Source organism: Helicoverpa armigera, chromosome 16, assembly GCF_030705265.1.
Source record: "Helicoverpa armigera isolate CAAS_96S chromosome 16, ASM3070526v1, whole genome shotgun sequence".
Lineage (NCBI taxonomy): Eukaryota > Metazoa > Arthropoda > Insecta > Lepidoptera > Noctuidae > Helicoverpa > Helicoverpa armigera.
This window is the reverse complement of record NC_087135.1, coordinates 3,329,040-3,353,806: the sequence shown is the minus strand read 5'-3', so window position 1 is coordinate 3,353,806 and position 24,767 is coordinate 3,329,040. Positions and strand designations below refer to the sequence as shown.

Below are 24,767 nucleotides of genomic sequence, written 5' to 3'. Positions count from 1 at the left end.
GTTACAAACAGTGAAAGACTTTTTCAAATCGGGTCAGTAGTTTCCGAGTTTTTAGAGAACCAACAAACAAACAAAAAAAAATCTCTTTTTTATATTACTTTAGATTAGACGTCGATTTGTTATCTTGGCTACCATATACCAACTGCAATATCTGTAAATGCCTGATCGGTACTCAACATTATGCCCCACTTATCAATAAAGGTAAATAAATAGCCCCCAAACACCACTCACCCTCACAATTACCAAAATAAATTAAAATAAAACTAATTACCCTACACCTCATAATCACTAACACAAACAAAAGCTTCACAAACAACACGTACACAACACAACGGCAACGTGTCATCAACATAATGAAACACGTCATTCCCCAAACACGTCATAATGCAGTGTAATCACTTAGTTCGCATAACCGCCACGTCACGGCGAAAATCGAATAAATAATAGAGATATAGAGATGTACCCAGGGATCGATAACCGCGAGCGTTAATCACCTAATTTTCATGACAATACGCGCATCAATATGATTTACGAGTGCGATGGTCGAGTGAAATGATCTGTGAAAACCAATGCCTAGTTATTTTGATAATATGTGAATGTTATTATGTTGCAATCTACACTAATATATTGCAAAGAGAAAACATAGTTTTGTTTGTACTCTCAAGGCACCGAAACTATGTACCGATTCTTTAAAATCTTTCACAACTGAAAAGCTTATACTCTGTCAGAAATAACATCCTACTTCCTACTTGTATCCTACTTTCCTTCTTATATTATAAATGTGTGTTTGTTATTCAATCACGCAAAAACGGCTAGACCGATTTGGTTGAAATTTGGTATGTAGATAGGTGATACCCTGGATTAACATATAGGCCACTTTTTATCAACACACCACGCGGGCGAAGCCACTGGCGGAAAGCTAGTAGGCTATATTTTATCCCGGTACGAGCAGTCCATGGAACGCGGGTGAAACTTGGGAAAAAGAGCTAGTGAAGTAATATTATAATATTAACCTCATCATGAATATGTTTGCAGAATTAAATATGTGTACTGACATGAATTAATCAGTTGAGTGAGTCGATTACCGGCAAGTAATTATAAGTAATTAATGTGCAGCGATAACTCGGTAACGTTTTTAATTTAATTCTTCGTACGTGTTACGGAAAAGTGGCGAATATTCTATCTTTAGCGATAATTTAAAAGTGACAAAATTGATTTATAAAATGTATACTTTTTATGTTATTTCTATTGATGATGATGATGATGATGATCCCAGCCGATTATCGGCAACGGCGGCTGTTCTCATATATGGAGATCAGCCAACAGCGCAGGACATCGTACTACTATTATTATGCTACTGGCATGACCAATCAACTTGTATCGAATAATTCGACCAATTAAATCGATTACTCAAAAATCGATACTAAAACTGAATCGATAAAACCTTATATTACTATTCGTATAATTGATTGTCACATCCACATCCCTAGCATGTAACAATCGCATAATTGCTCGGAGCGTTCAAACAGACATTGAGTGCAATTGCCCAAGTCAAATTAACTGAATGTACACAAGAATGCTTTATTAAACGAGGCATATACTCGGCTTAATAACATTGTGGTACCGTTTATACGTCAGTTTACAGCCTTGAACATGCTCTCAACACACTCAAAGCTCATTTTGATCGCTATTTACATACTAGCCTTTGCACAGAAGGTTCTTGCCAGTATATTGCCGCCTAGTGCCAAGACTTAAATAATGTAAAACTAATTAACAACTGCGACGTAGAAGACTCGACGAAAGTTATACTTACGACTGTTTTTTGGTCGAGATTTTCTCTTTATAAAAATCTCGTTTCGCTGCCATCAAAATCTGCACTCGTAAAATCCGACAGCGTTTTTGCATTTCGACTCGGTCACTTGTCAGTCATAATTTGACTCCATCTCTAAAATCTCGTAGCAAAACTTGTTGCTACGATGACTACGAACTGTCTACGAGAAACCGTAGCAGTTTATTCGTAGATGTGTGCTGACGTCACAATATATCTAGCTAATAGGTACATTATTCGCGGTGAGTAGCAAGTAATATGCTTTTAAAGCGAAGCGACTAATTGCTCACATTAAACATGTGTATGTAACTAGGAAATTACATGTGAAATTAACGTGGTGTGAGTGTACATAACACGGGTTTGTTTGAAGTGGTAAATCATAGATTGCAACATCATTCTGAACATTAAACATCACTAAAGGTCAACTTCTAAAATAATTACAATTGAATTGATTAAAAAACAAAATAACATGATGTATTAAAAGTATGAACCTCCAAGCAATACTAATAAAATTACTGATTGTTTAATTATTATTTACAAGGGAATAATGTATACAATGCATTTCAATATAACATTGCATAACAAAACAACAAAAATCGAAAACCTCATTCTATCCCATAAACACGAATGACAATAATCAAAAGTCCAACAAAATATAAAATCGGTAACAATGACAGCACAACCAATACAGAAACTCATCAAATAAGCCATCATCATATTTCCCGAACAAAAGTTAATTCAATCGGAATGAAGAAAACGAACGTTGAGGTTTTCAAATAGTTTTCACCATTCATTATCAGATTGCCTTCAAAGAGTGCGACCAAAAAGAGTTTCATTAGCGGAAAAGCCAATGCTGCACGTTCTTTGTCACAAAAAAAGAAAGAAAAACGACGAAAATACGCGTTCCACTTTCCTTTCTTGTTTGAAAACGGCGGGGAAAGGGTTGAGACATAATGAAGAGACTGCAACTGCGGCCTGAGATACTACCCTTGTATTACATGGTATACTTGCAACAAAATACCAAGCTTCGTACATTTTGGAAAACGGGAAAATGCGAAGACAATTCCACGCTTCTGTTTATTCTGAAAGAACTTTGTGACGTTGAAACGAAATTTATTTTAAGCTACATAAATTACTTTCGTTCTAAATGTCGCGCTACGTGACCTGAAAGCTAATTATGAAAATATTTATTTTCCAAGATTAAATATTTCGAACTCCAAAGATGGTAAGGATGAGCCAATTTATTTATCGTCCCGTGCCCTTATTTATAAAAAAAGAAAATTAATTTCTTTGTGTATTGAGAATTTTTCTATGCCCCTCGAGCTATGAATAAACACATATTACAATAAAATTTGCACATATTACTTGGTAAAATCTTTTCTCTTTCATCAGCTAAAAGGTCCGGCATTCACATTGACTATGTATGACTATTTACCCCTCACGAAATAGTGGGGATGAATATTATTAACGCACTTTTATGTATATTAGATGACGAACTCTATTTTGGTTTAGTTTCGCTAGTGTTCAAATATAAAAGTACACAAAACTGTTAATGCTCATGCAATTATCGACAAGATATCTTTCTAAACAAATATCAACTTTGATATGAAATAATTAATTTAATGATAATTATGTCAATAATATAGAAGTAATAACGCAGGAAATTAGATATAGACTGGAAAAATCTCATAATCATTAAAAACACATTTCCTTGAATATTTTTTAGTCTCACCCAGTAGCTCAATTATAACAGTGTCGTAAAACGATTTTCCGTCAAAGCCAAAATACATATCAAACGTAGGCAAAAAAAAACAAACTCCATTACTGGGACTTCCGACATACGTCACAAAAACGTGACGAACATACGGAGATAGTGTCATTACCATCAATGGTTCTATTCTTCACGACTACACCACTCTACGGGGGTATGCAGACAAAAGGATCCGAACAAAGACTGAACAAGTTCGTTCTCACTGTACCTACTATTGATAGATGTTAATAGGTCAGTGCTGAATACTAAAGCAATTAGTCCACCTATTATTCATTGACCTAGAAACCTTAGAGGTCAACTACGTGACGGTATGTGCTGAAAGCGATTAACATGTTCTGCATAATTATGCGAAATTACACCTTAGGTATTTTGTGAAAAATAGAAGCGTGAATTTTCTTACTTTCTTTCTTTAAAGTTGGCTTTGGCTTTAACGGAATGTGAAAGTCTAACAAAGTTTATCTAAAATCAACGCCTAATCTTAGAAGTTTGTTCATAAAAGTTGACACTTTAATGTCTAAAAATCTGTGAAAAGTTTGAAGACCTTGCCTTGGAGGAATAAAAAACCGTTGTTAACTGCTGATAACAAAATATACTCAAAAGACTGCCCACTTGTGAAGTAACAATGAAAAAGGTCAAATCGATAGGTATTCATATAACCTTTTAGTTTAAGATAAAACTAGTAACTTTTTCACACACAGTTTTGTTTTATTTAAATTCCATAATTAACATTTTGAAAATTATTCAACAGTATAAAAATATTTTTAAACGAAATCCTAGGTGTAATGTGCATAGTTTTAAACGTAATTCTAAGATATAAAATTATTCCTGAAACCTCAAAATTCTATTTAGCAAACTATATCTAACCTGAATCGAATAAAGCGTTATTTAGTCTGTGAAGCCCGACGAGCTAGCCAATCCGACAGGCGCAGTCCGTTTGCGTAAGCCAATCCGACGTGTCTTGGGTAGGTTTATGTAGCTGTGCATAGTTGAATTTCTGCCTAAATGCACAATTTCTACATGTCCCAAATATTATTCAAAGTTAATTACCCATTTTACAGATGTATAAAACAATTTTAACTGCTGTTTATGAATTGTATTTTAAAAAGATCAGAGTGATGCTTATCATCTGCTCTTATAATGTTAATGTTTTTCGAACTAAAATCAATTCGAATGTTATTATTTTCCTGACACACTTCTATAAAAATCTTGATATTTCTAACTGACCAAATAGTCCAACTAGTTCCACAAAATCTTTTCCTATTACCCACCCTCTTCAGCCGTATCAAATCTAAGCTCATTTACTGCCACGTATCATGTGGGGTCTCCTGTACCCAACTAACCATCAGAGCAAATACTCTAATGAGTTACATTACCAGCTAATGGGAACTCCTTTACGGCGTTTGCAACATTTTTCCGCATTATCCGTTAGTACGAGGATTTTTTCCGATTTTATTGGGTTACGTAACCCCCAAAACGCTGCGAGTGGGGCCGAATGTACCCAATTTGCAGTAATGTAAGATATTTTACGGCACAGGTGAAAAGCAAAATGAAGCTTATTTAGGTTCACGTTAGTACATTAGCTTTATAGTGAAAATGGAATAGTAGTGCATTCCGAATATATTTCTGTATTTTGCTTTTATAGTTACGTAGTTCATTTTCTCATATTAAAATAACCATTCACAAAGATGGTTCAAAACCAAAATTTTCAGTTCACACCTCAGCAAAGGGTAAACAAACAAATAAACCAGCTGTAAAGATAAGAATATTCCACAACATTACCTCCGTATATAAAATATTACCGATCAATAACAGCCATCGATAACTCAGCTATAGGACAAGCCCCTATGGGGAAAACGTCATCGTATGAAAAGTCATGTTGGCCGAACAAAATAGATTAACTATAGGTGTTTATCTGTAGGACGGTCATAATATATTACCGGTGAACTAGTGGGTACTTGGGTATCGGGGGCTGCCTGTAATCGGTCCTCGGGGACTGCCTGTCGTTTCAACCTGAGTAGCCCCTTTTTCTACTCGCCAAACGTTTTTGTGAGCGGTAATTCTCTGGAAATGTGTTCTCTTTTGTTTGTTTTGAAAATGTATTGGTAATGTACGTATGTTTTTTTTTAACATTCTGTAAAACATTCTTATTAAAATAATGTAAAATATCGGATTAAATTTCATTTTTAATTAGTGCTTAGTTTATCTACAACATTGTAAATACCCATCTCTGAAAGTTTTAACAAGCACGATGCTTATGTAATAACATACGAATCTAACATTTTCTAGTTACCTAACATTTGTTCCGTTGTTTTCAAAGCGAACTATCGAAACTTCTAGTCATTTTCGCATTCATAACATTTCCGATTTTCGTATTTGGAATAATTTTCTGCCCGTCCAATCACAGCTTGAACATTAACGAAATAGTAGCGTCATCGTGATTGGCTCCCCGTTCAGAGAGATGGAAATGTGTGCGTACTTACGCACACATACATGGCGTATATTACGAACGAGTACTTTACGCTCCGGTAAGTGTCATTTGACACCTAACGTAGGTGAATATTGAAAGAGGGACAAAGTGTCAAAAATATCGGTATTCAGCAAAATGAAATATTAGAGATATATCAAGTGAATTCCTTATAAAAATCCAATGTTCATATTAAATATTAACGGTACATATTATGTTTCGTTTATTAGATTGTGTCAATAATATCTAAAAGATTTGTGAATAAATACGTGTCAAATATCGAATTTTATGTGACATCTGTCACTAGCGACGGCTCAAGACGCTGACTTTGTCAATCCGGTCTCAAGCAAAATGTAACATCAATTTTATTGGCATCATAAAATTTTTACTATTCCCTCTTCGACAGAAACTAGTTATATTCGACACTGTTTTCGATATCCGACAGTCGACACAGGATTTAGATTTATATTTATGGCTATTTTAAATCTGATAGCATGATAAATAAACCTGTCATGTGTTACAAACGATGAAATGTCTTTTGAATCGTAACCACATTATTTCTCTTATCAGTACAATTACGGAACACAAAAAAGAACAAATTAAAATAACAATAACACTCGGAAATTAACTGAAACACCTGAACACGCGACTTAACGGTCACACAAAAACTTGGTACTCTAAGAGTACTCGCACACTGCAAAATTTTTGTAAACTCACAGTTTCACAGTTCGGTTTCATAAATCAGTATGGAAATGAATGGTAGTATGCACATAACAACTATCAGGTATTTGCCAGTGCAGACCGACTAAAGCTTCAATTGACTAGAATTTTTTCTCACCAACGAGTCAATCGTCGGCTGACAGTTTATTCTGCAGTGTGCACCTACTCTAAAGCTAGTTACAAAACGCTATTTGTTTTGCTTATTCCATCCCTGTAGTCGGAAGATAACAGGGTCCTATTTCATTGTAATAGTATGATGACACCCGAGGGCGTTGGCTAGGGGAGATTGGATGCACAACGCCCTGTAATAAAGTCTTTGAAATCGCACCAAATTGCGCCGAGTGGGGATAATGGCACTCGAATTGCATTTGTTTCTTGATTCTTGGGGGTTTAAAGCAATTAGAGAACGAAGATAGCGCAATGTGAGTTCGTTGCTGAACGTGATTTAAACGTGTTGTGGGGGGTAATTATGATTTGCAGTGAGTAACGAGCGAATGGAAATGAAACAGTATTTAACTGAATAACTTCTCTACGTTTTTTGTTTCATTAGGTAAATCATAAGTACATCGCATATATGTACGGTAGACCGCACATCAGTGGTAACTGTCATGCACCTTAACTCAAAGTAATAAGTACGATTTTCCTATAAAACTGTTACCACTGACCTGAAGTTGACTGTACGTACAGCTAAAGCACTCAGACCGATATTACTATAACCATAACATTGCAAATCGTCAGGACATTCCGCACACATTTCCCATTTCACAGACATTTCCACCAACAGTGGGACTATGTTACCTTAAATGTGTAATCTTCCGAGAACCAGTCCCGGGACTCGTAGCCCCATAACACTTCCATAACATCTCGTAAAAAACTGAATATGTTTATACATTTATGGGTTTTACTCCGGACATTCGGGAACCATTGCTTTTGTCCTGGGTTAGCGGTCTGTGTGGACATAAATGAGACAGCGTTTTAAGAGCTCTTTTGTCTGCTTTTGTGAGATTACATGGAAGTAAAACGTCTGTATGAAGCTTACGTGTGGGTGGCACAAAGTAAAGACTGTGAATAAAGGTGCATTTTTGTGACAACTCTACAAACCTAACTGCGTATATTAAAAAGAGAATTGCCATTTTTTACATATAAAACATAATTGTATGTAAAACGTTACAGAAAATACACAATATTATTTAGTACCTACAGCTATAATGTTTCAATAAGGACAAACCCTAATAAATCCGGATTGATGGTAACCCTAGATATGTCGCACAATATCGTAGTGGCAATAGAAAATTTATCAACCATTGTTGCCGTTCGCACGCAGACTACCGACAACATACTAAAAAAAATATTCTCGCAGTAAAAAAAAATACTAAATCCTTGGTGTTAACCCTAGTTTTCTCCATTTAACTTCCGTGTCTCGGAATGTACGATAAACTGTAGGTCTCGACTGTCATTTGAACATCTATGGCAGTACGAGTAGTCAGAAGCCAGAAAGTCTGAAAACCAGTCTTACCAAGGGGTATTGAATTGCCCGGAAAACTGGATACACCGGTACTGCATTCTACTAGAAGCCGACCCCAATATAGTTGGGAAAAGGCTAGGTAGAAATAAAAATAAAAATACAAATAAAAAAATACTAAATCCTTGGTGTTAACCGTACTTGGTACAACCCTAGTTTCCTCCATTTAAAGCCTTGAATCTCTCCTTAGATTTATAATCCTGGGCCTGGAATTTACGCAAAATTTATGTACCTACAAAATGTTATGAAAACTGTGTACGTGATCAATTATAATTTATAGCTTTTACCTGTACTAAATGGGTATTTAGGAAAATATGTTTTCGTTTATTTATTACAATGAAACTTATTCTTAATCTCGGTATATATCCCTACATTAGACGGTCGTTTATCGTGGCCCATTTTTTTTCTCATTGATTGATTGTCCAGTCAGAAAAAAGGGTTTATTTTCACGATAGATCCAAACTCCTTACCTTCTTTACTTTTCCTAATCTCAAGGAAAAACTCATTGGTAAACATCATCTATGTATTTGCTATAAGTATTGCCGATCGATATAATGTAGGTACTTACTTACATCACAAACTAAACTGCATATGCATACCTTACCTCCTTTGAAATTGGAACACAGCAACGTTCCTTTGATACGGAAATAGGTAAGACGGTAACTAAACCTGGCGTGGTCATCCAAAAGGAACTGTATTACCTTGTCAATTGGGTCGATTTTCCTTTGACATTTTGTAGGTATATTAGATTAAAGTAGGATAGAGTGGCATTTTTTTTTCATCCATTTTTTTTTTATATAAAGTTTAGTTTTGATGAATGGTTTTTATAAAGTCTTAGCTTAAGTTTAGGTCTTCCAAAACAGTAGGTAAATGTAAAAGGATGAAGTTTTAACAAATCGCTGAAAACTGTTCCTTTGTGAAGTGGACGTAAAAGAATGTCTGTGATCAGTCAGAACATTGTTTCAGCTTCGTTCCTTTAATTAAAACAGAAAGGAATACTTGAGAAAGTTCTGCGTTCGCCAACTCCTTACCTGGAACAAATGGAAATTAATATCATTATGTTTTCTGGTACTTTACATACATATGCATAATTATTTGAGGTAAACGTTGGATTTATGAAAGTTTTATATAGATTTATGGATGTCGGATTCCTTGTCTTGTTAGACGCAGTGATGTCTTTACGTCAGTATTACAGAAGGGTTATGAAAACCTTTGCTCATGTTTTGTACAGCTATACCTATAACCTAGTGTAGATTCGAATAATAAACAGCAAATTACGAAAACGTTATTGCTCACTCATAAAATATTCCAAAAATTATCACACCACCCCTATAACAAATCTATTTCATTTCACACTTTACTTAATAACACAAAAACTACATCATTACCAAAATAACACAATAGCTCCAAAAAAAAATAACCATCGATAATTCCACACGCGAACTTCCGGATATCGCGTGACGTCATATCCTAGTCTATTTGTCAGAATTATAAAGGCGTCGCTTTACACATTTTTCATTCAAATTCATACTTGAGAAGGAGCTTGATAAATTACGGTGTGATAAACGAGGTTCCAAGTTTCAGTCGTGTGCTCCTAAGTGTAGGAACTAAGTGGCTTCGTAGATGACATGAGGTAAGACTTATTGAAGGTACCACTTTGTTGCTTGGTATAGAAAAATGGACTTTAAGTTCTTGGGTGGAAGGTTCGTTTTTGTAGCGTGAGAAGTAGTGGTGAGATGAGTTCAGTTTTTTTGGGTTTGATCGAAAACTAATAACTAAGCTCTAATGTAGGTGCGATGAGATTATGTGCTTACAAATTATTTGAAAAAAAAATTGCAGACATCACAAAATATTTGCACTTTAAAAAGAAATCCGATCCAACATCTTAGTTTCTGAGCAATTTTTACGTGAGCTTATAGGCCTCCAAAAATCATAAGGACAAACCAAAACCGCCCAAAATATATGTAAAAATATTCATATGACACAAACAGTAAGCAGAAACAGTATTAGCAATTTCGTTCAACTGTAATGTTAATATAACCTCATTCCGTCTATTCAGGACAGAATCCTGTTACAGAACATTTTACTTTGTGGAACTCACAAAGCGAAGACCCGCAAATGACTTTATAATACGGCGAAATTGCGAAGACATCTGATGATACCTAACATGTGAAGAAGCAAACATTACGCGGTGCTTTTTAAATTGGCCGTTAGCAGCCTTAACCATGCGATTACGTAATCTTTTTCGAATTTCCAGCGCAAAGAATGTATGTTGCAAGGATTTCGTTTTGTACTAAATTTTAGAGCGACTTTTTAGCTGGCACGTTTTTGAAACGTTCATTCAAGAGCTCGTAGCATTTGTAGTAAAATGTTGTCTTACTTTTTTTGTTAGTTAAAGTAGATACCGAATTACAGAGCGATATTTAAACGTGTTGTGTAACTTAAACATATTTTTTTAAATCTTATAGTTTTTTCTGTTGTCATAACAACATAAGTGTATTTCTAATCCCATCCTCCCAACCCCGTCCCTATCACGGCCCTCATACCCTATTACGCAATCATAATCACCAAAACAGCGACTCAGCGAAACCTTTCAAATTGCAAACTTCTCTACAAGTTAGCAAATCATTTCCGAGCACTCCTGGCTGCCAGGATATTTGACTCGTTCGTGTTACGTAGGTGTTTTTATTCATTTTTCTCTGTGAAGTTGATACTTCCCCCCTTTCCCCCAACCATTGTTATGACAGAACGCCCCCCGGGAACCGCTGCTACCTTGAGATTATAACTTTTTCTTGAGAACGAAGTTACATTTTATACGGACCATTAATAAGCTGGGATTTCGTTCGCAGTGTACTGAAAACATTATTCTTTGTTAATTTAAATAGCCTATTTATCGCGTTTGCTGCGTGTAATGGAATTTGTAACGGAAACGTTGGAATTTTTGCTTTTTGGTTGATCGTTGATATGGATATTAATTTGGTATGTCATATTTAGTTTTCCACAATTATTGTAAGCTACGACGAATTTTATTACTATTGATTTTAAGCACACTTAATATGTATTACAGTTTATGTCACCATTTTTATTTACGTCTGAATAGGTACAGATCATCACCCCCTCACAGATACATACAGATTTTTTAACGGCTCAAAAATTGGACAAACAGCGATATACCATTACCAAAAAGAATTTTATAGAGTGTTTTCCTATTAGAAATATCTTTAAAAACAACTTGCAACCGCAAAGTGCTCACCAACCATGAGGAATAAGCGTGAAATAAGCTTTGACAAGATAAGCCGGGACGCGGAGGGGCTGGGGGGAGGCTTTCAGTAAGCCATGGGAAAAGATCGCCGCTTTTTGGGATTTCACATCTATTTGCCTATTTATTTATTTGCACTTCGTTACGTTTCTTTCACATGAATGTAACGAGCATACAAAATATGTTTTGCTATGTATTTGAGTCCTAGGTGCCTATTTTTTAACTTCACCGTTTTTTTTAGCCTCAATAGTTGAGTGATTTCAATTCTCAAACGAAATAGACAAGATGGTATTTGGATTTTCTTGTCTGATACTCTTATTCAAAAGGCAAAAGTCATAAATCGTTTATTAAAATAGGCTAATTAGATTAGCACTTTTTAACGTCAAAGTTACAAAAATGAAAGCACCCTCAAAAAGCCCCCCTTTCACCACTTCCTAGTGTTATGGCTGAAAAGAAGAAGTGGTGAAGAATAAACTTCCCAGCAACTCGTAGTTTTTATAAACGACTCGAAGTCTTTATTTAGAAGATGGTAGATGACAACAAATTTATCTCGAATCAATCTAAAAACCAATGAAAAGTCTAGTCCTTTCTAAAAAATATTTGATTACACGACTTTACTCGCCTTCTATACACAATATAATCTTTTTCACAAACTTCCATAGTGTACCACACAAAGCGTTTCACCGACCACATTACGTTGCACTCTACATTGTGTGCATATGTGTCTAGGAACCAGCTACCAATAATGTGCAATATCATATTAATACGGCGGCCGGAACGCTGCCCACAACCGCAGCGGTGACGTACTAAGTATGTTCCTATTGTCATATACATTCATTATACATTGTTGTATGTGTATGTGGTGGTATTGTTCGAAGGAGGTACATGGCCCTGGTACATGAAGAGCTCCAGAAGGAACATGATGGGTTTTAGTCAGTAAGGGTCTGACTCTCCATCGCTTTGCACCCACAGAAGGAAGGACCTTTAGATGATTTTCTATCAATCAACCACAAATAAAGGTGCCTGTTTCATAGTGTAGGTAAATATACCTTTTTCAGAAATGTTATAAAATTATTATAAATTGCCAATCTCTTTTCTGATTTAAATGAATAGCGATAAATTAGTTTTTATTAGATTCTTAAAAAACGAAGAAAAAGTTTATAATTAAACTGCAAACAGAATTTATAAACATATCAAACGCATTAATCTTAGCAAAGTGAAATCTTAATTGCATTGTAAGTTACAACCTTCGGACCTTTTAGTTGACATTTACTCCTGACCTTTTCAGTTATATGGCAAATAGTGAACCCTAGGTCTAAGTTAGGCCATTCACTGTAAAATTATCGCGATCTCAGTGAACTAACTCCATTCCGTTCCTAGTTAAATTACCATTAGGGCTTCATATAACCTTCCACAACCCCGGCGAGCCAATATCGGATAAAACCATCGTTTGTCCTCTGAAAAACGTCACAGTGTCATATAAATTCGATCAGCTCCGCCTATTCCGAGCACATGCCATAAAAAACATTAGCATAGGTACATACTTGCGACACTGGCTTCGGCCATATTTTATGCGCAAATAACAAAAAGCACGCGTCACGGCCAAACTTTTACACACAATATCTGAAAAACATCGGCCGAGCAAATATCTACTTTATGTTCTAAACAGCTACGCCTAAACAAGTAGCTTAGTAACCTTCTGTTTTAACAAGTTAAACAAAACAGGACCCTAACGACGTGTTGCTGAAGTTCAGTTTTTATTAGCTCTAGAACGGTATCGAACGTGATCGATTACAAATTGTTTCATTATGTACCTAATTACAGTGGCTGAAGGTAGCTTTTACTTTACACCTTTTCTAGGGGAGGGTGTCGATGTAAATTGAGTCTCATTGCTCGGTCGTTAAAGTAATAAATAGAATGTATCGTTGACGTAGGCTGGTTTCCCACGGGGAGCGCGCTCCCTGGCGCCCTGCGGCGGCCTCGGTAAGGTCAAATGCAAACTCCATAGCTACCCTCTGAAGGGAAACAGCCATTACGCTATTTTATTGGCTTAAGATAAGAGTTGTTCTTGGTAATTGTGTATACAAATGAAGAACTGTTGTGATTATGTTATTACTTACTTGTTTATCAAGGAAAAAATGGCTTTCACGGATACTTAAACTATAGCTCAATTTCGGCAGAATTTTGTTTGATATATTGGAGATAATCTAACTTCTCATACTTATAAGGTTAAACTGGAAAATAACTTCAGCCAAAAAATAAGAAAAATACGAGCACTTCAATCTAGAATCACGTTCATATCTTCAAGTCAGTTTAGTGACTTAAATAAATAGCGAAATGTTTGTTAAAAATATTTCACTACCTGAATTATGTTATCAGAATAAAATGTTTTACCTGAACTTTATATCCTACCGATAGCAATAATTGGATCCATTGCATAAACTAACCGTACTTAATCTATCGAGTGCCGTTCCAAGATTATATTCCACGAATTACCATAGCTAAACGAGATGATATAAATCTCAATCCCTTCTAATTTATCTACGGCGAGGTTCCTTTACTTCCCCGCTATTGCGAAGTCGTAAGCTTTAAAATAACTCGGTTTTTCGACTTCGGCCAAATGTACTGTGATTTTTCTTTGTTCGCTCTGACATCGATGGATGTCAATTCATCGGGAAAACGGAGGAAATGGCCTCCTTTGATACAAAAATACGCTTTTTAATGTTATCAGAGAGGCTGCAGCGGAAAGTTGAGATGTATACGAAGAATTCATTTCTGTAATAAATTATTTATTGATGCTTGGATCATTTAACAACATCACAAAGGGTATTGAGTTCTTTTTGAAGCAGCCATTGTGAAAGCAACAGCATAATAATTGCTCTACTGTTCTTTTGATTTCGCAGTCAGCTGTTTTAGAACGCGTGAATAATGGTGCAGGGGTAGATAAACAACCAAACAAGCTAGTAATTCCATCAATGTGTTCCAGTGCAATATCTATAATTAGAATCTTCGGGCTTTGATCGCGTACAATTTAATGCATGTGGCGTGCGAGCTATCGATCGTGACGTCCGTCCTCTGCGGGGCAGACGCCCGACTGAGCATCCAGCGGGCCGAGAGCGTCTAAATACCACGCCCTTTATCAACTACCCACAATATAGATATTGAATGAACAATGGAGACGTTCCGATTGAGACGTTGGTCATTGCCCGCCAATAATAAGGTCGTTGCAGAATATTAGATCAGAGAGATTTACTCAGTTACCAACCCAATTCACCCCTTTTACTTTTGCTTTCATTTTTGTCCTGAATTTCACCAATGAAAATATTTTATCATGAAAACGTACAAACGATATTACCCATCATACCTCACTGGCACTTTGCTCGGGTCTTCAATACGACATCTATCTCTTTACGTTAGTATAGAAATCGTGACATAATGAGAAGGACAGGTATAGATAGGTGCCCTTTTATGCTTTCAGGGTTCGATAAGTTCATATAAAAGCCGTTTACAAAGTGAATGTTCATATATCTTGAACAGGAGCTACTGGAAAATACCTATACATTTCTTTATATTATTGACAAGCTGAAGTAGAAAAATATTATACTTACCTAATCTCTGAATTGGCATAAATATTATTGACGTACGTACATAGGTAGTTTAGAAAGGATCATAGAATAATCTTTTCACCTGACTGCTAATACGAGTTGTGTTTTTATGAGTTAAAAAGAAGTCACACACATATTCTCATCAACCATCCTTTTTTTCACGCCTATTTTAATACTTCATAAACATAAACAACCGTTTCGAATAAACGTTAACCGTTAAAAGTAATAAAAAACACGAGAATATATATTTTTATTGCGTGCATATACTTATATACCACCAACATCTATTGGCCCGGTACAATACACAGCTTATTCCTCATATATTTCCCATTCCTCACTATTGCGCGAGAAGAGACCCCCACTTAACTGTCAATATGGGAATATTCCTACCTCCTTCCTCAACAAGTTCCCATAAGTACCTCTAGTAAATAAATGTCGATATCGATGTCGATAAGATACATACAATGGTAGATCGCTCAACAGGCTCACTGATTGAGTCTTTTGATGTGATTGAAAGCCGCTTTTCATTTAATTTATGACAACAAATGATTGAGCTTTCAATTAGGTTACAGATTATTTTTTACCATCGATATAATAAATATGTACAGTCAACTTCAGGTCAGTGGTAACAGTTTTATAAGAAAATCGTTCTTATTACTATTGAGTTAAGGTGCATGACAGTTAGTTGGACTTATTTGCAAAATATTTTGAAGAGGGATTGGGACGTAGTTAAAGCCTAGATTAGTAGACATAATATGAAAGATGTAAATAAGAAATATATTTGCCTATTTTCATAAGATCGACCTTTACATAGATAGACCTAAAATACAAAGAAATCAATACAGTTGGAAAAACAAACAATACCATTCGAGTGTATTTCTGGGTCAAGGGTAGATAGATAGAATCAACGATCAATAACCGCTCCCAAACGAATATCCGAGTTAATCGAGAGGAACGGTACTCGATTTCTTGTACTATCGATATCTTTTGGACACGCAATCCGCAATCCTTAGGACTTGGATTGAATTTGAAAGTGTTTGCTAGTTGCGACTAAAGAACCTGAATTTCTATGTGGATAAATTCAACACCAAAATTTAAGCATATTGTGTATAAAAAAATAAATATTTACAAAGAAAAATACAGAAATGTATTGTATCCGAAAAATTTCATTGAAACGCGAAGAACTACCGTTACATGTAAAACTAGACCCCGATAACCGGTTCCCGGGCAATCCTTTCACGCGGTGGCTTAAATAAATTGGTAGCCGGGTAACGCGGGTTTGATGCCCATCCAGCCCATCCCATCCTTCCCTCGTACAATACCTATCCCATATGATTTATTTCTGGCGATCCGCCGACCGAAATTGAGGCTAAGTCAAACTTTTCGACCGTTTCTATGACGGATATCAGTTTTCGGTAATTTGCGTCCCGGACAAGACCTTTTACGGTTGTTCGATAAATGGAGCTGCGAGATGATTTTGTAACTATTCAATTTGATAAACGTATTTCGAGGGATAAGCGGCAGATGAAGAATAAAAAATAGTTTCGCTTAAAACGGAAAAATCCTCTTACGCTGCAACTCTTTGCACAGTCACCGGAATCTATAAACGTTTCTACCATCACTTTGACAAACATACAATTCAATGCCTCGAATTGTTCTCCACACTTTTTCTAAATTTAAACAGAAACACAAAACACAAACATCAGATTAAAAAAAAAAAGAACGACAGCACAGCCCTAACAAATACATACAAAGTCGCCAAGTTAACGATTAATCAGAAACGTCTCGAGTAGTTGAACCAGAATAGGCATGTTGATGTGGTCGATATCTCGGCACAAGCGGGGTAGCGTGCCGACTTGTCGGCTCATGCTAATTTAATCGTTCTGCTTACCCACGCGACTCCCACGCGACTTATAAGTCTTGTGCTTCCTTTAGAAAGCCAGCTGTGAGTTTTGGGGTCCAAAATTATATCTTAAAAGATGCTTGAAAATTTTCAACACCTTTTTGTCACAAAAATATCTACTATCCAGCTCAATAAAAAAAATTCTTCTACTCTTAAAATTTTGTTCGGTGTCAGTTTTCTTATTTCTGCCGGGGCTGCGGATTGTACGACGGATCACGACGGTTTTTAGTCAGTAAGAGTCTGATACTCCCTCACCGCTGCTAACCCACAGCGGGATCACTTGATGATTTTGACGTCATTAAAAAAAAGTTTTCTTATTGTTCCAATAAAATATATAAGCACTAATGATTAAATAGATAAAATCGAAGCTCATTCAACAACCAAACAAATTAATTATTTATTATTATTATAGAAAATTAATTAATTATTAAGGTAAATTTTGTAGTACTCTATAATTAGGTCGGATTAACAATTCAGGAGTCAGTATACCGTGAATAATAGCAGGTTAATTACAGACTTGATACGTCATAATTCAAAGCGATTTTCTCTTTGATGTCAGCTTATTAATATCAGTTGAATCTGCAATGGAAACTGGATAATATTTGTGTTTGACATCTGGTATAAATTGTAATGTACCTATGCAAGCTATTAATCGGAGTATTATTGATTATATATTTCACTTATCTTTGTTAGTTTTAACAGATCAGTTCCCAAACTTAAGTAATCTCCTCATGGTTGTATCAAAAAAGGCGGTAACATCAGATCACTCTACACCTAAATCGAATGACAATCAGTGCTACTAGCTCTTGTATCGAACTAGCACAGATTTCGCAAACTCAACCTGTGTTTCACATTTTGTGATGAGGCAAATTGTTCCATCCGAAAATACGACCCAATTTGGGCTTGCGGACTAGAAAAAACGAAGATACATTTCAATGCAAAATGAAGGCTTCCCGTCCGAACCCAAAACAACAAAAAATGCTCGGAAAACGGAGACATGAAATATTAAATTTTAACTACCACGAGAGCTAACGAATTTTCTACCACAGAAGCAATTAAAATGGCGGACCTTAATAGCGTAAAGTGAGATGAGTCCGCAACCAAGATAGAAAACACAAAGCGAAAAAATCACAACACAAATTAGTTATGTCTTTCTTTTCATATTTAACTGCAGATTGCAAAAAAATAATATTTACGATGCAATCAGTATTTACTGCCAGATTATTATTTAATTAAAGTATTGCCAGGTATTTTAATTCTAACTAAGCTCTGAAACTGCTTTTAGTTATAGTTACAGCAAACATTCTCAACCACTCAACCGCCAACTGAGATATTAATTCCGACAATTAAACCGTTAGCTCGGGATGTTACGATCTCACCGACTATAACTACAAACATTCCCCTAAGCGGATAAATAATTAAATTCTCAAACAATTCAATAAACATAAACCAATCCTGCACGTAAAGTTTCGTCAAAAACTATTTCAATCTTGAAGAACTTGACCAACAACTCGAGCCAGTAACTAGCTTCATTCTAAACGCTCCACAATCCAATATAAGGCGCCTTAGACCGGTCCAAACACGTACCAAGTGAAAATCTAGATCGAGAGATTCCCACACTGAGTTCCGAGATCCGAACAACTCATTTAAACAGGACCATATTAAGCAAACTTGAAACTGGGAATTAATAGACAAAGTTTAAAACCAGCAATTAGCTCTGTAGTTTCTGATATCGCAAGTTTAATACCTCATATTCTAGTATCCACAATTTATGAGGGTTCGAAAGTCTTACTAACTCAAAGATTGTGTATCCGAGCATAGTTTGCGGAGACCCTTGGTCAATAAACCATTCCACGAAAAAGATTCTAATTAACAAAGTTAATTTCGGACTGTCAAATTTTCTTTGGAAATTAATTACTTTGAAGAAGTTTGCCAAGTCCTTTTGACATCGTATTAAAAATTCAGTCATTTATCACTTAAATATGCGTAAATTTAGAGGCGAATAAATAGATTGGGTATTTACTTGTTTGCTATAGAAATTCATCATCAGCCTATCGCAGTCCACTGCTGGACATAGGCCTCTCCAAGTGCACGCCACTGAGATCGATTTTCGGCTACTCGCATCCAGCTCCTGCCAGCCGTCTTGCGCAAGTCATCACTCCACCGTGCCTGAGGACGTCCTACACTACGCTTGCCGAGGCGTGGTCTCCACTCTAGAACTCGTTTACCCCAACGGTTATCGGTTCTTCGGCTAATATGGCCAGCCCACTGCCACTTCAGCTTGCTGATTCGGTGGGCTATGTCGATGACCTTGGTTCTCTGACGGATTACCTCATTTCTGATGCGATCCCTCAGAGAAATGCCAAGCATAGCCCTTTCCATAGCCCGCTGAGCGACTTTAAACTTGTGGACCAGCCGTACCGTCAGTGTCCACGTTTCGGCTCCGTAAGTCATGACAGGTAGGACGCACTGATTGAAGACTTTCGTCTTTAGGCACTGTGGGATCGACGATGTTAGGACTCGACGTAGCTTCCCAAATGCAGCCCAACCCAACTGAATTCTCCTATTCACCTCGTCCTCAAAGTTGTTTCTACCTAACTGCAATGTCTGCCCGAGGTATACATATTTCCGAACAACTTCGAGAACGGCGCCGTGTATCGCAATCGGTTCCGGTAGAACATGTTCATTGAACATGACCTTGGTTTTGTCCAAGTTCATCCGTAGGCCGATGCGTAGAGAAGATTCAGCCAGGTCGTTCAGCATTTGTTGTAGGTCCTGCAGCGTTTCTGCCATGATGACGATATCGTCAGCAAATCGCAAGTGAGAGATGTGTTCGCCATTGATGTTGATGCCACGTCCTTTCCAGTTCAGCGTCTTGAACATATCCTCCATTGCATTAGTGAACAGTTTCGGGAAATAACATCCCCTTGTCTCACCTCGATGCAACGGTATGGGCCTTGTTTGCTGATTTTGTACTTGGACGGACATTGTAGCGGCTTCGTAGAGACATCTCATCACTTGGATGTATCGCCAATCTACTTGACAACGCTGCAGGGACTCCAGAACAGACCAGATTTCAACCGAGTCAAAGGCCTTCTCATAGTCCACAAATGCTAGACACAGGGGCTGATTATACTCTTCGGTCTTCTGTATAATCTGCCGCACTGTGTGGATGTGGTCTATGGTGCCGTATCCGCTCCGAAACCCAGCCTGCTCCGGTGGTTGGAATTCGTCGAGTCTTCGCGCAAGTCGGTTCGTGATCACTCTTGAGAACAGCTTATAGACGTGGCTTAGGAGGAAATGGGTCGATAGTTCTTCAACTGGGTTTTGTCTCCCTTTTGAAGAACAGGACGACAACACTCCTACTCCACGCCTCTGGAGTTCTCCTTCAAACAGGACGGCATTAAAAGCTTCTGGAGCTCCCCAGTACGGGCTTTCCTCCTGCTTTTAATAGCTCTGTTGTAATGCCATCCTCGCCAGGGCTTTTCCATTTTGAGCTGTCTCAGAGCGATCTCGATTTCGCCACTGCTGACTTCTGGCAGGTCTTCGGTGAAATGGCGCGTTAATGTGGCTCTAGAGTCCTCATTTCCGGGATCAGGTCGAGATGCATGCGATGCGTATAACCGGCCATAGAAATTTTCCACTTCCGAAAGGACTGCCGGCTCCGAAGAAACGACTTCTCCACTTGTTGTGGTCAGCTTCGTCAAGTGGCTTCTTCCAAGAGATTGTACGAACACCTTTGACCCCGATTCAGCTCAATTGCTCTTTCAATGTCAAGAGTATTGAGCACCGGAGGTCGCGTCGTACGTGCTTGTTGATCTCTTGGTTTAGAGCCCGCTTAGCTGACGAAGTGACAGGTGGGTTTTCACGTCGTCTCTTCATAAGCCCTAATGTCTCTTCCGAAAGCTTTGATTTCTTGCCCTTACGCTGCATGTTACAGAATCTCGAACCTTCCTCCCTGAGGATCCGAACCACATTTTCGTGGTTCTGGTTAACGTCTGTTGTGGTTTCCACGGCGGCAAATCGGTTCTCCAAATTTGACTGGAACGTTTCAGATCCTGTCATGGTTTGGAGCAGTGTTGGTCGGAGCCTGGCCTTCATCAGACGGAAACGTTCAGCCTTGAAGTTGATATTCAGAGAGCCTCGGACAAGTCGGTGATCGCTACCGGTATTAAACCTATTGATCACGGAGACGTCTCTGAATATGTGCTTCTTGTTCGTCATGATGAAGTCAATCTCATTTTTAGTCATAGTGTCGGGGCTTTGCCACGTCCACTTCCTTTGGGGCTGCTTTTTGAAAAAAGAGTTCATCAAAAAGAGCCCCTCACGTTCGAGGAAGTTGACGAGCATTTGCCCCCTATGATTCCTGCTTCCAAATCCATGGGATCCTACTGCCGATTCGCCGCAAATCTGTACTCCCACTTTAGCGTTAAAGTCCCCCATGACAACGGTGTAATGGGTCTTTGTAGTGAAGTGGAGGGCCCTTGATATATCATCAAACATATCCTCCACTTCATCGTCTGAATGTGTCAAGGTCGGTGCGTACACTTGCACTACCTTGAGGCTATACCTGTCGGTGAGCTTTAAGATAAGGTACGCTACCCTGTTCGACACACTAGACACCTCCACAACGTTATCAGCTAGGGACTTATTAACCAGAAACCCAACGCCACCTTGGGATTGTTGGTCTCACATTAGGTGACCTGATTCGAGGGTTATGGTGTCCTCCCCCTCTCTTCGAACTTCACATAACCCTAATATGTGCCACCTAATCTTCCCAAGTTCCACCTCGAGTTGCGCCAGATGCGAGTCAAGCCGTCAGTTTTGTTTGGTGGCCTCCCGTAACCCGGAGATTCTTCGCACCCCCTGCCCCGCCGTAACCACGGTCGCCACCATGACCGGGAATAGCGGGACTGCCGGGAACTAGGGGCCGTGGCTTTTTTGTGCTGCTCATAGAGGTATTTAGCCTACTGCTATCACGCTGGCCAGACGGGTTGATAGAGGGTTTTTTCCGAATTTTCCTTCTCTTGCACTGGTGTTTGGTGCATTTTATACTCCATTAGTCGACTTTTACGACACCCACTGGAAGAAGGGGTAGCGACATATGTATTCTTAAGCCGTCGCTACACGGCTTATAGTAGTTTGCTATAGAAATTAATCCGTATTAAGCTTAAGTGGCTGTAAGTATTTGACCTTCAAAAATGCTACAACACTAACCAAAACAGTTCTAATTTTGAAATACATAAAAAAAAAAAAATATAAACCTTATTCAAATATAGTCACAATGTCCACGGAGGTCCGTCACGAACCGTCTCACGATACGTACGTCGATGTCGTGTCGTTACCGTCGACAAGACGGACGGCCGGTTGGCGTGACGATATCCATTAGCCCAACAGGCCAACATTGGCCCAACGTTCAATGTATTGAGACATTGCAACCGAACGTGATTTAACGGATATTGATGGCGAATCTGTATCGAATATGTTGCTCCACTGATTGAGTTTAGGTTAAATTAGTTTGTGCAGTATGCTTGCTAGTAATTGTTATGTTAGCTGAATACATTGATTCATTAATATACGAGTAAGGTTGGCATATAGATTTTGATATATCAGATTGAATTTTGGCCCTTTTTAAAAGTATTTTAAACGATGCTTTGTAAAATTATTTGATAAAAATCTAGCTACCTAGACTGTTAAATAACTATCCAATAATATTCAAATGTAAATGCCTGCTTAAACAAAACGTCCTCAAGCTAACCGTACTATCTAAAATTATAAGCTTAGACCACACTAATATTACATTTTATCGCCAATGTTAGAACCACGATGTGAACACCAGATAGGACCAATAACGGCTAAGTAATGTGGACTCTCGAGTACAATACAAATGGAAGGCGTGAAGCTAGATAGCTAGTACCCCGGGCTATCGGAGTTTGTATTAAGGAATGTTGTATACACCCCTTTATGTCGAGCGCTATTCTGTTGCGATTTATGAGCGTGTTAAGATATGTGTACTGTGTAGAAATGAAGTGTGGTCATGAATATAACTTAGCTTATCCATATTAATATTGTCTTTAAGTGCTGTCTGCTATGTTGTTTTAGTATTAGAACTAGGGATGCTAAAAGGGAAAAAACAACGATGACAAAGACATCGATATGTCTCTAGTTCAGAAGAAAAATACCTGTTTTCTGAAAGATAAAAATATGCCAATGAGAAGCCCAAAAATGTAGCCTTAACTCTGTTCCATGTCACAACCACGTAGCTTAATGTAATTAATTAGAATTTCCGAGCACAAAATGTAACAGTAAAAAGTCTATATAAATTCCAATACTCCAAAAATACCTTGAGACACTTTCAAGAGGCGCTCATAAAAAGGCTACTTATTACATTTCGTGGCCGCCATCTTGGAGCAAATTAACTTCCGACCCTATATAGGGTGAAAAGTACGCGAAAAATTCGAGTCTCTTTAATAAACTCCGTATTATGAAGCTCGAATTAATACGCACACCAAATAGCCTCTTTCGGTTCCTTTGGAACTCAGTAGGGAAGTAAACAACATCAAACAACATTTATTCATCGACATCGATAAAATAAACTGCTTGCTAAAGCCAGAATGAAGGAAATAAATACTGAAAAACTCGAACCAACGTTCCGTGTAAAGCAAACATTTTCTAGTTTAATAAACGAATTTAGGGACTCGTCTTTTTTTAGAATGATGAGAAAGCATCGTGTCTTTTTTTAGAATGATGCCAAAGTATCGTTAAGGCAGCGACGAAAATCATCGAATATCGATGTTTCGTGTGAGTACAATGGACAACACTGGCCGCTGCCCGTATGGTGCACGTACTAAAGGAATTTCTCATTTAGAGCGTTCTACCCTTTGCACCTTTTGACGCCACTACCCAAGTACAGAGGAGACAGGAAAAATGTGAGAATTTTGTCGTAAAACGAAACGTGCGGCGTAAAATTACTCTTATAAATATGTCATGTGACATTCTTCTTTATATATTACACATAGCTTGTGCTTTACACAAAGACACTGTATTATTCTAAAGGTACCAATTTTCAAGGAAAAGGTTTACGTGTGCCAAGCTTATAATTAAAAAATCCTGTACGTCGTTCTATCAATTTTCCTATTTATATAGATAAATGTTACGAACCATACACAGTGAGCAGGTCATAAATATTAATTTAGACACGACATAAACAAACTATTAATCTAATACATCAACCTGTCAACCATTATTGCGTCTACCCTCAACCCTTATAAGGCTAGACAATTCCCATCGCATCACTCAGGTGTAGGAACTCCATCGGTTCCGCAAAAGACAGGACTTTCCAACAATTTGCACTTCGCCTTCAATCGTGCAAAGTTCGACATCAGAATTCAGATTGTCGGGTTCTTTGAACGAAGGGGTGCAAAGTAAAACAATATGAAGAACGTCAGATTTATTACTCAGTCAATAGTTCGAGTTCTAGCAATGCGGTGCAAATTCCTGTAACTAGGTAGGTAGGTATTTGAATACGGTCTAGGTGCAGAAATCGAATCGGAATGTTGACATTGAATTTAATAAGTTAGATTAACTTAAGCTCGTTAAAGTTAAGCCGTGATTCGGAGTGAATTTGCAGTTGGAAGGAAGAGCGTGCCAATCTGCAGATATAAATAGCTTCATTTATATGCGTTTATATTGTAC

The 24,767-nt window shown here is 37.5% G+C and overlaps 2 protein-coding genes across 5 annotated transcripts in view; both read right to left on the bottom strand.

The window, feature by feature from the left end:
* LOC110384524 (amyloid-beta-like protein) overlaps positions 1 to 24,767 on the bottom strand; it is a 121,315-nt gene that overhangs the window by 54,864 nt on the left and 41,684 nt on the right. The gene's annotated exons all lie outside the window — the stretch shown is intronic.
* LOC110384575 (persulfide dioxygenase ETHE1, mitochondrial) overlaps positions 580 to 24,767 on the bottom strand; it is a 334,248-nt gene continuing 310,060 nt past the window's right edge. Inside the window, exon 8 of the mRNA XM_064038412.1 lies at positions 580 to 592. The gene's annotated coding sequence lies outside the window, so the exon portion shown is untranslated. The remainder of the gene's footprint in view (positions 593 to 24,767) is intronic.